General features: G+C 46.8%; 1 protein-coding gene and 1 long non-coding RNA gene across 2 annotated transcripts in view; one reads left to right on the top strand and one right to left on the bottom strand.

The window, feature by feature from the left end:
* The window catches only part of LOC146789979 (uncharacterized), a 110,528-nt gene extending 102,676 nt beyond the window's left edge, over positions 1-7,852 (top strand). Inside the window, exon 3 of the long non-coding RNA XR_014969886.1 lies at positions 7,202-7,852. This is a non-coding gene — a long non-coding RNA (uncharacterized LOC146789979). The remainder of the gene's footprint in view (positions 1-7,201) is intronic.
* The window catches only part of LOC146789978 (tektin-5-like), an 881,871-nt gene that overhangs the window by 486,032 nt on the left and 377,980 nt on the right, over positions 1-17,859 (bottom strand). The window lies entirely within an intron of this gene.

Here is a 17,859-nt window from a genome sequence, read left to right as displayed (position 1 = left end):
AATATAGACTCCCAAAGTGGGATACCAACTCTTCCGACTGGACTGTAAACTCCATAACAGACTTTGGTCCATTCAGACAGTGGGCTGCTTTCCTTTAAAATTACTTATTATCTTTGGCTACCAGTGCACTATGTAGAAAGGCCCATAAGGATCATCATAGGCTATAGCTCTGCCCATATAGTATGAAAAGTTTTTGGCTGGCTTCACTACCTTGCTTTGCCCAAAGTGATATTTTTGTTAGAAGATGCTACAGAGCTAACTGAACTGTAGTGAAGTATTGCAGTAGTATTTTTTTTTATTAAAGAAATTAAGGGGATGTGTATCTGGCATTTAACAAATGTGTAATGTTTTTTTCTAGCCACACTGACCATTAGTGACGTGGGTAAATGGATGAATGGGTGAAAGGATGGTTGAAAGAAAGCGGATACTGAATGGGTGGATAATGGATTGAAAATTGAAAATTTTGATGAAGGACTGGATGAGAAAAAGTAAAACTTAAATCATTATGGTTCTGGGTGAATATGGAAGAATGAAAGGATGAATAATTGGGTTGCTTAGATGAATGAGCAAGAGAGATCTTCAGGAGAGGGGCATTCTGCTCAACTATGTTGTTTACTTGTGTTATGGTTAAAAAAGCAATGATTCAAAGTGGGGGGTATTTTTTAAAACTTTGTTCCACTCCCTTGACTCACTGTATCTGTTAAGTGAGGCAGATATGTATCCCATCCATCATGATTCATCACCCCCCTCCCTGCCCACGGCATTTTGTCACCCATAACCGAAGTGCAGTATGGTTCAATTTCGCGATTGCAGTGTTGGCTGTGAACTGTGCATCTGCTTCAGTTAATGCAGCATTTACAAATATATATATTTGGTTAAATTCTTTTTATTAACAATGCTCATGAGACCATACAGTACTACATAATCGTGATATACCACATTGGGAGATATTAAAAAGTTGGGGTTCGAGATTTCTCTAAAAAAACTCCTTGTCTCACGTGACGTGAATGCCTAAATATTTAAACCCCTCGAGAACCACCGGGGCCGAGCACCGGGACGGGATCCGAGGGGGAGGACCCGACAATGGGAAAATCACAGACTTCGACCAGTTGATGGTGTAGCCAGAGTAGCTGCCAAACAGTTAAAAAATGTGCAGCACTTGGGCTATCGAGTGGTATGGCCTCGCCAGATATAAAACAATATCGTCGGCTTAGAGGGAGATACGCTCTTCCCACCCATCAGTCGCCGCCAGTCCCGATATCGTGGGGTCCCTCCTAATCCAATGCGCCAGTGGTTCTAAAGGAAGAGCGAAGAGGAGAGGAGACAGGGGGCAGCCCTGCCTGGTACCTCTCTGCAACAGGAAAGCCCTAGATACTGCCCCATTGACCCGAACACAGGCAGTTGGTTGTTCGTACAGGAGCCTTATCCAACTGCTGAAGACCGGGCCAAAGCCCAGACTCTGGAGTACCGTGAACAAATGGGGCCATTCAATGCTATCAAAGGCCATTGAGGCGTCCAGCGCCATCAATGCCGTTTGAGTATCCCCAACGTCCTCAGTCATGTACAGCACCCCATACAGTCGCCATAGGTTATGGCGGGTGCTTCTACGGGGCATAAACCCGGATTGGTCAACGTGTACCAACTCCGTTATAACAGATATCAACCTATCCACTAGGACTTTGGCCAGAACCTTGGCTTCCACATTTATCAGAGATATTGGACAGTATGAAGCACACTGGTCGGTCGGCTTTCCTCCCTTATGAATCACTACAATCATAGCTTTTTTCTGATCGGGGGGGAGCCTCCCGGAGTCGTGCACCTCAATAAACATCTTGAGAAGGGGGGTTATTACGATTGTGGCCTGTCTTTTGTAAATTTCTATTGGAAGCCCATTTGGCCCGGAAGCTTTCCCTAACTGCAGGGAATTCAGAGCATTACCAAGCTCCTCCTCTGTAAAATCCGCCTCAAGCCGTTCACTCATTTCAGCGGACAATGTAGGTAGTGCGAAGTCCCTCATAAATTCCGCACAATCATTTTCGGTCCTTGTGCACACCGGAGAGTATACTCGCTCGAAATGAGCCGCAAAGGCCTCTGCTATGACCATGCTAGTCGAGCGGATAGAGCCAGATGCATTCCTCACTTCGGACACCCACGAGCGATCTTTATCGCGACGCTCCAACCACGCCAGTAGTTTCAGTGCCTTGTCACCCACATCATAAATCCACTGCTGCGTGGCTAGTGCATAGGCTTGTGCCTCCCCCTCAGCCAGCGCCCTAAGGTCTCTTAGTTTCAGCATCAGTCTATGGCGAAGGTCTACAGAGTAGATAACTGCGAAATCCCTTTCCATCTGCTCGATCTCTCGTTCTAAAATTCGGGTCTGCAGGGACTCTTCCTTTTTCTGTGACCCAATCAGCGCCTGGGCCAATCCCCTCAGCACCGTCTTATAGGCCTCCCACAGGGTAATTTGGGAAACACAGACCCCTAGTTTTCCTCAAAGTGTAACTGGGAATTCTCCCAAAGCTCTTCCCCTATTGCCGGATCCCAGAGGTGCCAAGGATCTATCCTCGGGAATGTCACCCTGTTGATGACCGGACCTCTGAGGGTAGCACAAACTGGGGAGTGATCAGAAATCCCCCTTGCCATATCTTTAGTGTCGATGAAGTCTCCCATTTGATCATTGCGGGTGAAGAAGTGATCGATCCTGGAGAAGGACCCATGTCGAGCCGAGTGAAACGTGTACTGCCTAAGTGAGGGGTTATGTGCCCGCCATAAGTCACACAGTCCCAAAGCTGTGACGAAGTCTACCAGACGCCGTTCACCTGTCTGCCCGTCTGAGAACTGGACTGGTCCAGTTCCGAATTCATGGCCACATTCATGTCCCCACCAATAAGGAGAACTCCAGAGGGTAGATCCGTCAGAAATGAACTCAACTTTGGGAAGCCCATGGAGTGCAGGCCCGGGGGAATATAGCAGGAGCAGAATATCAATAAGCGCCCCTCCCATCTACCCGCCACCGTAGTAAAGCAGCCCGCGTCGTCCGCCCACGTGCCTGAGATAACTATGGGCAGGGTGTTACGTATCAGGATTCCCACCCCTCAGGACCCAGATGTGAACCCCGAATGGGCTACCGTTTTATAGCCAAAACGATCTAGGGCTTTACACCTATTTCCTCGTAGATGTGATTCTTGGCGCAGGACCATATCCGGGGAATGCCTCTTTAGGTGTTGTAGTACTAGTGTGCGTTTGATTTTATTGCCAAGCCCATTCACGTTCCAAGTCCATATCTGAATTTTAGTTGGTTCACCCATCATCGCGGAGGAGTTTCAACACTTTTGGATAATCCCTCGTCCCTGCTGTGTCCCCAGGATCAAACCCCAAACGTTGATGACAATTGTGGTCTCGAGCGAACTTCCCCACCCCCGAAATGAAATAGACCAAAAACCCAACTCGCCCCTCCCTGCCGCCCTGCTGGGTGAGACCTCAACCTCCCACCATTCAAACTTGCAGAGTGCCTGTCGCCCCAACAATTCTAGAAAACACATTTATGAGGAACCATGAACTTGCAGTCAGCAGGAAGAACTATAAATCTGCTATCGAAAGTTGAATGCCCATCCTGTGAACTTTAGATCATCACCCCGGTACCAGGCCACCTGGGCTACCCAATTCCCACGTACACTGAAATATCAACAAGTAAGCACAGGCCATATAATGTCAGAGTCACCCAGGGGGCCGCCGGCCCTCACCACTATGTATTCTCATTATTCACCACCCTCCACCGCATGTTTTAGGAACCTGTAAGAAAGGCACATTTGAAGATAACTTGTGAACTTCAGCAATGTTCGAGCTGCCCCAGGGTCACTTAACTGTCCGCTGCTTCTGCCTCTGGCTGCCAGCTGACCGCCCTTTGTCGATCTCAGTGTCATCCCCGCGTGACTCAGGGCGCTGCTGTCCACCTTTACGACTAACAGTTCGCCAACCCTCCAGCCAGTCGCTGACCTCCTCCGGCGCTTCGGAGAAATACGCTTTTCCTCCATCCAGGATTTTTAGTCTGGCCGGAAAGAGCATCATGTACTTCACTCCCTGGTCCCTAAGGGCCTTCTTCACGCCATCGAAGGAGCGCCGCTGATGCTGAACCCGGATCGTAAAGTCAGGGAAGAAGCGGACGGTGGCATTCTCCAGCCGAAGATCGCCATGCACTCGAGCAGCCTGCAGGATAGCGTCCCTATCTTTCAAATTCAGGATGCGGGCGATGATAGTGCGGGGAGGAGCCCCAGGTCGGGCTTGCCCCCTAGTGCCCTGTGAGCCCGCTCGACGGAGAAAAAGTTTGATAGGCGCTTGGGCTTCAGGTGGTTCAACACCAGGTCCTCTATGAACCAGTCCATGGACGGTCCTTCCAGCCCCTCCGGTACCCCCACTACGCGGATGTTATTACACCGGGCACGTCATTCTTAGTCCTCCAGCTGGGCATAAATATCTGCTTGGTTTTTCGTGAGGGTAGCGCCTGTTCTTCCAGCCATTTGGTTTTGGATTGGAGACTCCTGATGCCAGTCTCAGCTGCTGAAACCTTCACAGACATTTTCTTGAAGTCCGCACATAGGAGATTTACTTCCTCTGTCACTGAGTCTAATTTGGGCTCCATGGTCCAAGGAAGTCTCTGATAGCCCTCATTATGTCCTTCAGAGAAGGGTCCGGGCCGCTGTCATCGGGGTCGTCCTGTCGGCCACTACCCATTGCCCCCTCATCCCGTCCCATGGCGATGGTGTATTTGGCGATTTGATTAGTCTGTCCAGAGCCTGCGGCTTGGTACGGCCCATGGCGGAGCGTCAGTGGTGTCTCGAACAATTATCCAAAATATTGAAGAGGCCTTGTCTGGTTGTGCAGAGTGGATGGACATCCCCGTGTACTCCTTTTCAGAGCTACCTGGCTCCTGTCTGGACTAGGCGTTATAGGGACTAAGTCACTCTGTAGGCTGCGCCGTTACCCCCTCAATGTCTGCCCAGTGGCACCTCTCCTTGGCAGAAGGGATGGGTCTGTGTGCCAGCGGGGGTTCTCTTCAGCAGGACCCACTGTCGTGGCCCCAGCTCGCTGCCCAGAAGCAAAAGCGGACCCGGGTGCCAGCAGGGCTCCCCGCCAAAGGACTCGCTGCCGTGGCCCCAGCGCGCTGCCCAGGAGTCAAAGCGGGCGAGCCGGTAGGTCTTCGTGCCTGCACACAGCAGGCTGAGCAGTGCAGCAATTTCAGGTTTGCCAGGCCGCGCCACGCACCACCCCGAGCACTCTTCTCGCCACTCACTCACTGAGAAGCGCACACTTGTCTCTCTGAGGCCTCCGGAGCAATACAAAACACAGGCGAGACTCCCCAATGGCACCGAGCCCAACGACTGGCCGCTGCCTCCTCAGGGTCCCTCGTGTGGCCAGTGTGGGAGGAGTCCAGCCCTGTCTCGGTACCGCTAGTATCTCCGGGGAGCTCAATGCCCCAGGTTGAAGCCACTGCTATCCGCCGGGTGACCGCTTCCACCAGTACTGGGCTCACCTCTCTTGTTGCCGGGGACTCAGGACCCGCCGGAGCCCTCCGCTGCCACCGTGTCTCAATGCGGCCCCGACACGAACCACCCGATAGCTGGGCACCGCGCGCACCAGCGTGCGACCGCTGACGTCTCCAGGTCAGTCTTGTCCCCAATAGCACCTCAGCGGGCAGTCCACATCCACTCCGCAGCACGTCGATACCGGCCAAGGGGTTATCGGAGATCTCCGCTTACAGGTCTCCAGCGGGCACCATCTTGTCTCCTTCTAGTCGCAGGCTGACGCTCGATGTTACTTCGCCCACAGTCCGGTTTCACGGCTGCAACTCGCCGCAAATGATCGCTGCCACACTCCGGTGTCGTCTGGTTCCTTTAGGCGCCTTATCAGTTGATGTATTGTGCCGGATATGTGGGCTTACATGCCGACTGCTAGCACAGCGCGATTAGTAAGCAGCCATCTTCCGCGGCTGCAAGCCACGCCCCCATTTACAAATATTTTGATGCACTGCAAATTGAACACACAAGATGTGTTTACCTTCACCCACTCAGTCACCTCTTATTACTCCACTCCTTTATTCTGTCCTAAGTTCTTTCATCCAAGCCTACCAAAAATTCTAAAAATCTATTCTTGGCATGTGCCACATTTTATGGCCATGTGAAGTGATTCCAAAATATATTTTATGGTTTCCCATAACAGATTTATTTTAGCCATGTTCGGCTTTTTCCCTTTAAGTTTTTCTTCAACTGCAGTGACTGAATAAGCCAAAGCTTAATAGTCACATGACAAATCGATGATCAGTGACACCCCTCTATTCAATATAAAAAGCTCTAACTACCTACCTAATTCCTTTACCTTACCCTGCAGTAGAGTAAGTCAAGTTTTCTTCCCTTACTGACAAGCAAATTAATTTGTTGGAAATAATCTGTGGTAATGGGCGAGGCCAGTGAGTAAAGTAGGACTAAGTGCCTGATTTTATTTCAACTTCAAGTTTGGCATATGGCATATTCTGTGATGAATGTACCACATAAAAGTATATAGCCCATTCCTTTCCTGTTGTGCAGTGCATCGTTATCTCCAATAACTACTTACGGCAGACAGGATAATATCTGTATTTTTTATACATGAGGTGCGTGATGTAATATCTTATTTATTATTTATCTGCCTCTTTGGGGTCACAGTAGAAAGTGAAAGTCTTTTGGAGAAGAGCAGGACCATTGGAAGTAAAGATAGATAATTGTCACCTATAGCAGACAGTAGCAAAGTACCCGACGCGCTGGCTAGCATGCCTCCATTAATTTAGCACAACACAACCTGTACTGCATAGTGCATAAAGCCTTACTCATTAATGAGAGGTAATTTATTTTTATTTTTCAACTCAAAGTGTCTGTTCACCTACTAGAAAAGCCTTTAAAAGAAAAATAAATTAAATCACTGTTTTTTAATCCGGTGTTATCCTGCTTTAATACTTTTCTGCCAGACAGTCAGGGCTTTTATGCAAGGCATGTAAGTATAAAATATAAAATTGGCCTTGTGACTCTCCTAATCATAATCACATCAAATTCCAATGGCACTTAGGGGACCAGCAATGTACTACTGTGCAACCCACTAATTTTAAACAATTGTTTGCACAGAGCATGCTCATTATAATGTCTCTTATTTCTTTTTGTTTTTATCGATATAGCTACTCTCCTGCTGGTCCAGCTGTACCACCCAACAGGCTGCAGATAGCAGCCTGTCTGCGGCGGCAAAGGCTGGACCTGATCCAGAAGGAATATCGGCGGCTGCAGGTGGGCGAGGAAGGAGAGGCTGGAATATCTAACTCTCAGCTGGGACCTAGTAAAGCCAATTGGCCACACCCATTAGGCTCCCTGCCCGGCCCAGCTTTGGACCCAAATCAACAATGCCATCTTCTAAACCTTTATTAATTTTTTGATTTGGTGGGAGGGACTTGTGGGAGGAGAGGGTGGTAAGGGAGTTGGGGCTGGGTTGTTTTTTGACCTGTGGACATTGGTTGTTGAATGGGGATGGGTCAATTTGTTTGTGGAGAGGGGGAGGGGTAGGCCTGTTGTGGGTGAAGAGGGTAGAGTTTTGTAAAAATATAAGGTAGAAAAATGTATTTCTTCACGATTTATGCCTGAAGTAGTTTATTTGTTTTTTACTTTTACTTTGCATGGCTGCCTTTTTACACAGCCTGTTTTTTCTAATCTCCTTATTTAAGTCTATACCGGTTAGTTATAGTTAGATATACCTCTGTAACTATCTTGACCTTTAAGGGGGATGCTGCTATGACCTCTATTGCCTACAGCAATCTAGATAAATGATTTATTATGGAGTAACAGTTATTCGCTTACTTACTAACTTAACTAGTTCATTTCACTCCATGGTTCTCTTACCTGAATATAGATGAAACAATAACAGGGAGCGCATCACAAATTCACAAGCGAGGGCCCACTCCCACCCAGGTGAGCTTCAACTGTAGGATTAAGTTGTTTCACTTTTGCCACCATTGCAATACACACACTCAGCAGCATTTCACAAATCAACGCACCTCTCTCCATTCCACATAGCTAAGTACTAGGCATCAGAGTCATGATTTCCCTTTAAAGTCAATAACTTCTTTCTTCGACTTGTTGATGAGGTAGTCCCGCCCTGAGTTCTCCCATCCTCAACCTGACTCCGAGTAACTCCGTCCCATTCAGGACCCGATCAAGATAGACATGTAGTGCACTGTTGTTGAAGAACAAGTAGAGAAACAGAAATTGAATATTTTGTATAGGTTTTTATTTGTGAACTACAGTGACTGTTCTGGTCCCTGAAGAACCAGGAGTGAACCCAGCAAAAATCTGAATCAGTGTGAATGGGCCAACCACCTGCAGGAAAAAATGATTACCCATCATTCAGACCCCAACCATTGCCAATCATCCCAATCAAATTCCCAATTTACAGTTGAATATCTTCCCTCCCTCACTGTCTGCTACTACATGAATCATCAATCATCACTCACAATCACTCAATAATATATCACTCGTTGGTGCAATGGCTACCTGTTCCAATCCAAGCACTTGTACACTATCTCCTCGTGGATGCAACTAACAGATTGGAATTTGGCAGTCTTGTAAATTAAATTATAGTCTTGGGCAGCCCTCCTATGTGATGAAAAAACAGAAGGATCACAGCAGTGGACCATGCAGGTTAATTTTTTGGTAAGTAAGTTTTCAAAGGCCAGTCATCTGCAGTGAAAAATGATCAACCATCATTCAGGACCCAAACATTGAAAATCATCTCAATCAAGTTCCCAAAAAAACACCCTCCCTCACAGTCTGCCACCACATAAATCATCATCACTCACAATCACTTACTTATCGTTGCAATCGTTGACGTTACCTCTTCCAAGCCAAGCACGGTAGGTTGGGTAGTAGGTGCATAATTGCATCTTTGACGCAGGCAACACATTGGAATTTGGTATTGGCACTCTTGTAAATCAACGATCTTTTGGAGAAGCCCTGCTAAGTGATGCAAAAAAGAATAGGCATGTGAGGGAGGCAGACATTGTCTCCAATGTCATGAAGGAATTCTGGAGTCTTCTTCACTGCACACTGGTCCAACTGCAATCTGGCCAAATATATATATGTGACTAAAAAATAGAGGGGTAGCATATAAATCTGACACAAACATGTTCCACTAGCTATTTATTTTTTTAAAAGAAAGGAGTTCAAAGGGAAATAATAAAAACGTTCTATGGTGGCACTGGCATACTCAATCCGGTAAGTAGAGTTTGTCCTCAAACTCAGGTGGTTCACCCAGATTTTGTTCAGCTAACACAGTTGATTTGGACCAATCGTCGTCCTACTCTTCCTGTTCTGTTTCAGGAACGGTGTAATTGTGTGGTATAAAATACTGGTTCATTTTGATCAAAGTCAATCTCTTCACATTTTAAGGCAAGAGACTGATCCTTCCCACTATAACAACTGCACCAGCTTCACTGAACACATGCTCAGCAGACACACTGAATACAGGGCTAGCCAGACACTTTACTGCCAGCCTGCTGAGCTCTGGCCATTGTCACATCTTCTCATACCAATACATCAATGGGTTTTGATCCACATAGACTTCTTTGGATCAAAAACACTGGAACATCCTCTGGATGGTCATTGGTGCTGCCACTTGCTCGACCTCTTTTGCCATAGCCTCTGCACTGGACTTAAGCCCTGCCAATTGAAACCAATACAATACAGAGGTTGGGTCCGGTTCTCCTGTTGCTGTTGTTCCCGGTGTTCTGGTCGATGGTGTTGTTGGCTGCTGTGAGACACGACTGCCCTCCCAGGAAGCTAAAAGTGGCACCCCAGAACTGTGGGGTGGGACTCTAAGTTCCAGACGTTATTCTTCCAGGTCTCTGGCTTGCTCAAAAATCCACCTCTTGTATTTTGAAACATCCCCTTCAGAAAAAGGAATGAAAGTGCGCACAATTTTTATGTGCCGTGGATCAAGTGGTGTGGCACAAATGTACTCTTTGGACAAGATGACGTTGTCTTGCATCCTCATACTGGACAGACCCCTCAGGATATTGAGGCATGGATTAGGAAATTTAGCGGCACAAATAAGAAATTTTGCAGCATTTTTGTGGCACTTTATTTTATTCCTAATCATTCATTTTCAGCCTGAAATCAATGGAAACTGTTTTAGCAGAGTATTCCACTTTGGAATAGGCATGTTTAAAGTGTCTGCAGCTCTACAGAAGTACAGCTCCAGTCCTAACCTCTTAGGAGGGAGCGGTATTTCTAAATGTAATTTTTTAAATAGACCTCTCTGAGTGGAGTCTAGTTTCCATGAGTTCATCCATAGCAGTCTAAGACCCTCACGTAGCCTCCGAGGAATCTCCAAACCCAAACAGGAATCTTCTGATCCGTGGCTTACATTCCTTCCTATGACTCCGTCCCAGTGTTCATCTGATTGTATTTCTTGCTTTTATGTAAAGCGCCCTAAAGCTTCATAGTTAACAAGCCATATATATAAAACTCAACAATAAACCAAAGAAACATTCCCAGGGGTAAATACAAGCATGAACCACAATGGAATATTGTCATATGATGGTGTGCATGTTTGAGTTACACCGTATTGTTATATGTCGATGTGCATGTTTGAGTTACGCAGTATTGTCATATGATGGTGTGCACGGCTGAGCTAAGCAATATTGTTATATGATGGTGTGCGTTTGAGTAATGCCGTTATTGACATATGACGTGTGCTTTTGAGTTACGTAGTATTGTCAAATGACGGTGTGTGTATTTGAGCTACACAGCATTGTCATATGATGGTGTGTGTGTTTGAGTTACGCAGCATTATCATATGACGGTGTGTGTGTTTGAGTTAAGCAGTATTGTCATATGACGGTGTGTGTATGTGTTTGAGCTATGCAGCATTGTCATATGATGGTGTGTGTGTTTGTGCAACACCTCAAATCTGAACATGTATGGGACTGTTTTGAACCCGAGCTGCAGTTTCTTTAATGTGGGCGGTCAATAAACATGTCAGAAAGATTTTTTACCATTTGGGTACTTATTGAGTGTAAAACTGCAAATCTGTATGCGATTGAGAGTGTTTTGAACGAAATCAACTTCAAATTAAATTTTCAGGTTACATTTTTACTCGGAACGTTTGGGTAATTTTTTGAGTGTGTGATGCAGTTACGCAGTTACGGCCATTTTGCAAGATTATTACGCGAGTTACGCCCACCCCTAAGGTGCCTGCACATAGTACAGGAAATAGAGGCGTCACCTTTACTTTATTATTCTATATGTCCCAGAGCCCTCCTGCTCCATCACTCTCTTGATAGGCACAGTCAGGGTGTCCTACAGAGAGGTCAGAAGGGTTCATCTCTAAGTCCAGACAAACTCACATCCCATCTATTTTAAGACTGTTCAAACAACAGGCCCAGCTGGTGCTTAATAGTGGGTTTAGCTGCTTTATGGACACTTTGCATGCAGACATTAATTTATGGCAGATACTTTGAACAGTGATGTTTTACGTTTATGTTTTAAAGTCTACACTATGCAGTTTCTGAGCCACATGTTCAAAGAAATTAGCATTCTGAAGATCGTACGGGTGTAGATTTACTAATTTCCAGAATTCACAAAAATACTCTAATTTCCACCTACAGTGGACACCAGACTTAGCTTTGCAAGCATTACCCCGAAAAACATTTGTCAATTTAAATTTTCTCATGCAAAAATGTACACACGTTTCTCATGAGAAAACCTGCAGAAGCAGTGAAAATGCACTTGCTAACTTCATTTTTTCACATGGAAAATATTATTTTATCATGAAAAACTGCTCTTCCTCCAATGCACCTTACTAATTTTGAGTGTTCTCTTCGCTATTCCATTTTTTTTTTTTTTTTACAATTTTATATGGCGCCAACGTGACCTGAAGGCTTTTGAGTGCTCTACATGGGCATCAGGTACATCACAAAAGGTGATATATATATAAATAATTTGCCCCGAATCACATGACGTTGAGCTGACGCCGAGACTTGAATTTGGTACCCAGTTCCAAAATTGGCAGTTTTCGCCATAAAGCCAGGTCCTCTCCCCACTATGAAAAGGGAACACCTTTCCCATTGACGTAAGCAAATTACTAACTGAGGAGTGGGTTTACTGAAATTAAAATTTCAGGGAGAGTATAACCATTTATGAGTGGAAAACCAGTTTTCTTTCAAAATACATATGAGCATTTGCATGTGTAAGTCTGTCCTACAGCACATGTAGTTCTAATATTAACAACCTATGTTTTCACGTGCTACGTTAAGCTGCCCACAACAACTTTTAAGGGTAAGTAAAATGTATTCTGCTAAGTAATCTTCCATTACAGTCCAAGTGGAACAATTCTCTAGCCTCAAGGCGCTAGAATAATTGGATTTCCAGTAAGCATGACGCCGCACCACTAGCCTAACACGTGTGACTAAAAATAACCTAGCTTCCCCGCCACTGGCTCCAGTTTTTCGATAATTGCACTTTCGCTGTCTTAATCAGGGGAGTTAATGAGGCTAAAAATTACATTTATAATCTGGTCGGAATACAGTTGTCCTGCAAGCGAATCTAAGAAGACCCCCCAGGATATTGCGGCATGGATCACAATTTCCAAATTTCGCAGGCAGTTTTGTAAACATTGCAGCATTTTTACAAAACTGCTGTTTTCGTGATTTTTTGGCAAATCGCGAAATCTTGGAGGGTCTGATTGGAAGCCAATCAAAAGAGTAAGCTCTCAACCAAGGCATGCACTTCTGTGTTTCCATTCACTCCAGCAGGGGTGAACCTTTCAAAAACCTTCTTTAGCTAGTCCTATAGCAGATGCAACAATGGGATAGCTTGGCTTATCGTACTGTCCTCCTTCCTAGCTTGCTGTGTGAAAGTCTCAAAAGGGAGCAGCATCTGTGTCAGACATTTGGCTAGGCCCTATTTCTCTGCATCCATGGTCATAGCTTTTCCAACTGCATCACTTCCTCTTTGAATGTCATAGTCATTGATCTGTTTGTACTGCTCAAAGAGACTTTGCAACATATAATAGGTCGAGTGCCAACGTGTTGGCACCTCCTGTATCAGGGCTTTAACTGGTACTCTATTAGCACGCAGAATTTTCTGCAATTGCTTCCCGGCTTTAAAAGAATGACTGAAATGAGTGCAGATTTTCAACAGGTGGTCAGTATGTTGCTGACTATGTCTTCTTTTTTCAGAAAGTCTTGCACCACCAGGTTGATGCAATGGGCCAAATACAGGACCCTGAAGTAGCCACCATCTGACCTGGTCTTGACTTTGTTACTGCCATTGTGTGCAGCAACAAATCTACTTCTGAGACAACTGAATCACAGTCATTCATACACCTAGCTTTTAAATTTGTCAAATATGTTTACAGCTGTATGTGATTTCCCCACAGCAAACTTGGCCACTGTTGCATGCCACTGAATACAGTTAAAACTTTCTTCTGGGCTAAGACCTGTAGATATCTTTTGCTTAACCCCCGCAAAGAGATTCTGTGTGCAGTGACGCTCATGTAATCAGTTGCCTGACAACTGGTCCACATGTCTGTTGTCAGGTCGATAGTGCGAACAAACCATTGCTGCAAATCTTGCCCAACCAATTGCAGCACACCATGATGCAGCGCTGTAACAGGAACTCTAGCAAAAGAAGTCAGACTTGGAACCTTCCATTTTGACCAAATGACTGCCACAAATTTTAAGAATCCCACTCCTTCCACAAAAGAAAAAGGGAGGAGGTCCAGCGCAAATCAATTTTGCCAGCTTCCCACTGTACAAACATGCTGCTGGGTGGTTGCGGTCACAGGGCCCCTCCTGCCTGAAAACACCCATAATAGTAGCCTGGAATTTCTTCCTTTCTTGGGCCACTGATGGAGGTGTCTTTTGAGAAGCAGGTGGAGGTAGACTCTGTGTGCGTCCTAGGAGGGCAGTCAATGTATACTGTGATGTCTCCATCTGACTCAGAGTCTTATGCCATTGTGAAGTCGCTGAGGTGGGTGAATCTGTTGGTGCACTGCTGGGGACAGGGCTGCTTTGTGTGAGGATGTCACCCTCTTCTTCCATATCGTCACCTACCACTGTGATTGGTCTTGTACCCGATGTTCCCCGGCTCTCCTCCCCTTCACCACCGCAACCACTTTCAGCAATATTTGTAAGGTGCTGCTCCCACCGTTTTGCATGGGGTCTTCTCATATGGGTTATTTGGCCTGCAGTACCAAAATTTGTACCAGGCTTACCTCGACGAACATTCGTGTGGTTAATGCTGTATCCTGCAATGTACTCCCCCTCTTTGCTAACTGTAAAAAAGACCCAAACTGGGGAGTAGTACTTTTTTTACTAAGTCCCTAACGAAGCCTGAAAAAGAACTGGAGGTAGGTGGGTGTGTCGACAATTGCCTCTCTGCTGTGTATACTCCTACTGAGGTAGTGGTTAGTGTAGGTCTCTGTGAGGGCTTTGCACATATGAGAGGTGGCAGTGCTACCAGTGCCATAGTCCTTGGAGCAGGTTTAATAGCAATATCGGACTCTTCTGTGTCACTTTCCACAATGACTAGCTCATCGTCGTCACCCTCCTCATCATCCCCTTGCATAATTCTAAGGCTTTGAGGAACTTTTCCTTTCCCTTACCTCTCCTGGCGTCTTCCGGACTCTGCCGGGGTCCACTCCATGTCCCTTTCATCATCATCAGAAGTGGTGTTTGGAAAGGATGGTGGAGTAGTACCCCTCCTTTTCCTTGCTGGAGATCTGGGAGCCAATGATTCTAAAAGAAGAGGTTCTTGCTCAGGAGGAGGCTTGAACTCCTGTTCTGCTCCTGCATTAGTAAGATGTAGTATTGTTGGCTGCGGCTGCTGTCCACTTTGCTCTGTTTCCTGAAACGATTGGGTACTATCAGATTCAGTGTAAGTGCTTGTCTGCCTCGCCATACTTGCATTGGTCATATCAATGACAGATATGGTCTTGGGCTTAGGTTGGGGTGCTGCTGTGGATGCGGGAGTGCTGCTCTTAGTTTACCCCCCCCCCCCTCCCCCCTTGGAGGCCGATACAGCAGACATACAACGTGGTCCAAAAAGGTTTGGGCAGGCACACCACTGGTGGGAAGCTGCTTCTTCTCACTGACCACTTTCTTGGCAGCATCTTTCTTTCGGGCAATCCTAAAGCTCTCAGTCGGTAGTTGCACTAAGCTGCACAAGTGAAAGAGATTCAGGAATGATGTGTGACGTCACTGCACAGGACTTCTGTTTGGCAATACTGCGGGAGATGTCTCTTCCCTTGTGCACTTAAAAGCAAGCAAGCAAGAAAAACATTTAGTGAAACGTGGCATTGTTGCAGTCTAAATTAATACAGACAAAGGCAACATTAGTGTGGTTGGTTACTTAGGTAATAACCACTTTAAACATCAAGCCAATCCACACCACCATACCATAGAATGTAATTCCCCGGATAATGCACAATATACAGAATGATAGATCTCTTTCCTTTATGTCCATATATTTTAAAGGAGACACCTGTGGTACTCAGACACTGCATGGGTAAATGGAATAGTAATCTTTCAAAAAATAGAGGTTAGTGTGCGCCTATTACAGGCAATGTGGTCCAGGGGTAAAATGGAATAATCATTACACAAATTAATGATGCTGATGTGTCTGAAGTGCAACGCAGCCATGGTGTCCAGGAGGAAATGGAATTATATTCCTAAAAAACCTGAATGCTGTTGCACGACTGTGCGCCTATGGTGGATGGATGGATCGACCAATGTAAAATGAAGAAAAAAAATTGGAATAAACTTTTACAAATGAAATAAAAAATAAAAAATAAAAAACAAAATGAAAAAAGAGAAATAAAAATATATTTAAAAATAAAAATTTAAGATATTCAAATAAAAAGGAAAACAATAAATTACAAAAATTAAAATTATAGATAAAAATTATAATTAAAAAAAACACTAGTTGGTGGGAGAGGTGCGCCATTTGGCACGGGGTATCTCGGACCATTCCCCGCTCCTGTTACACCTGGACCTTTTTCCGAGGGGTGAGGGTAGGGTGGTCCCGATCAATCCCTGGTACTTGCGCGACCCCACTATTCGCGCTGAATTGATTAAATCCCTCCAGCGCTACTTTGACGAGAATGTGGGGTCCGTGCCTTCGGCTGTCTCACTGTGGGAGGCATTCAAGACAGTACTACGAGGAGAGGCCCTGTCCCTCATTTCCCACACCCGGAGGCGCGAGCGGGAGGAAGTGACCCGGGTGGAAGCTGAGATAGCCGAGTTGGAGGGTAATCTAGAAAGTGGGGTGACGGATGCCGTATTGCATGTCCTCCAACTCAAGCAAGCGGCCTATAGGGCCCTCGTCACGGAGGCAGCCAGGGGCCTCAGTAGAGAGCAACAGGGGAGATTGTATGATGTGGGTGATAAGGCTGGTAAATTGATTGCGTGGCTGGACAAAAAGGAGAGAGCGAGTCGTGTAGTCCCGCTGATTGAGAAAACAGACGGTGTGTGTGTTACTGAGCCGGAAGAAATTGTCTCCTGCTTCGCGGACTATTTCCGTGGGGTGTATTCCCCGGTGTCTTCCTGCTCTGAAGAGGATTCCCGTACCCTGCTCAGGGATATCGCGCTGCCTTCCCTTTCGGAGGAGGACAAAGTGTCGTTGGACGCCGCCCCAACCTCCAACGAAATCGCCCTTGCCATACGTTCGATCGCTTCCGGCAAGGCCATGGGTCCTAATGGTCTCCCCATCGAGTTGTACAAATTGAGACCGGATACGCTGGCACCACATCTCCGATCGATGTTCCTGGAGGCCCATTCGGTGGGCTCCCTCCCGCTGGACCAGCGTCTGGCTACAATCGTGGTTATCCACAAGGAGGGGAGACCTCGGGACCGGGTTACATCCTATCGGCCCATTTCGCTACTGAACGCGGAGCCTAAAATTCTCGCCAAGGTCCTGGCCAATCGGCTGGTCGGCGTGGTGGGCGAACTGGTTCACCAGGATCAGTCCGGCTTTATTCCCCATCGTAACACAGCTCTTAACTTGCGGCGTTTGCATGGGGTGCTTGCACATGTTCAATACATACGGGAGCCGGCCATTTTGGCATCCCTGGACGCCACCATGGCGTTTGATACGCTTAAATGGCCATACATCTGGGCGATGCTTGCGAAGTTTGGCTTTGGCGCAGGGTTCATCAGTTGGGTCAAATTGCTGTATTCGGGCCCATTGGCGCAGGTGGTGGTGAACGGTAGAGTATCGGCTCCGTTCGAGCTGGGCCGGGGCACGCGGCAGGGCTGCCCCTTATCGCCGCTCCTTTTTGCGCTTGCCTTGGAGCCCCTGGCAGAGTGGCTGCGGTGGGAGCCTTCCATCCGTGGTCTCCGTTGGACCCCCGAGCATGAGGACCGCGTATCCCTATACGCTGATGACATCCTCTTGTACCTAGCTTCCCCACGTAACTCACTTATAGTACTGGTTGATGTTTTGCATTCATTTGGTCGTAACTCCGGCCTTGTCATCAACTGGGCTAAATCGTGCGTGTATGTTCTCTCTGGGGAGGCGCCCATTCTCCCGCGGGGCTGTCCGATCCAGATCGCCCCGCAGGGATTTCGGTACCTGGGTGTCTTCATTACTCTGGACCCGGAGGCCCGGTATGATCGGAACTTGCTTCCCCCCCTCCAGCGCCTGAAGGAAGATGTCACGCGCTGGCGGCGCTTGCCGCTCTCGCCGCTCGGCCGGGCGGCATTGTTTAAGATGTCTCTGCCGCGCTTCCTCTACGCTTTGCAGAATACTATGGACCCCGTCCCAGCGCGCTACTTCCGTGAGGTGGAGA

The sequence above is a fragment of the Triturus cristatus genome, chromosome 10 (genome assembly GCF_964204655.1).
Source record: "Triturus cristatus chromosome 10, aTriCri1.1, whole genome shotgun sequence".
NCBI lineage: Eukaryota > Metazoa > Chordata > Amphibia > Caudata > Salamandridae > Triturus > Triturus cristatus.
Note: the sequence above shows the minus strand (reverse complement) of the source record. Positions and strands in the feature narration are given on the sequence as shown.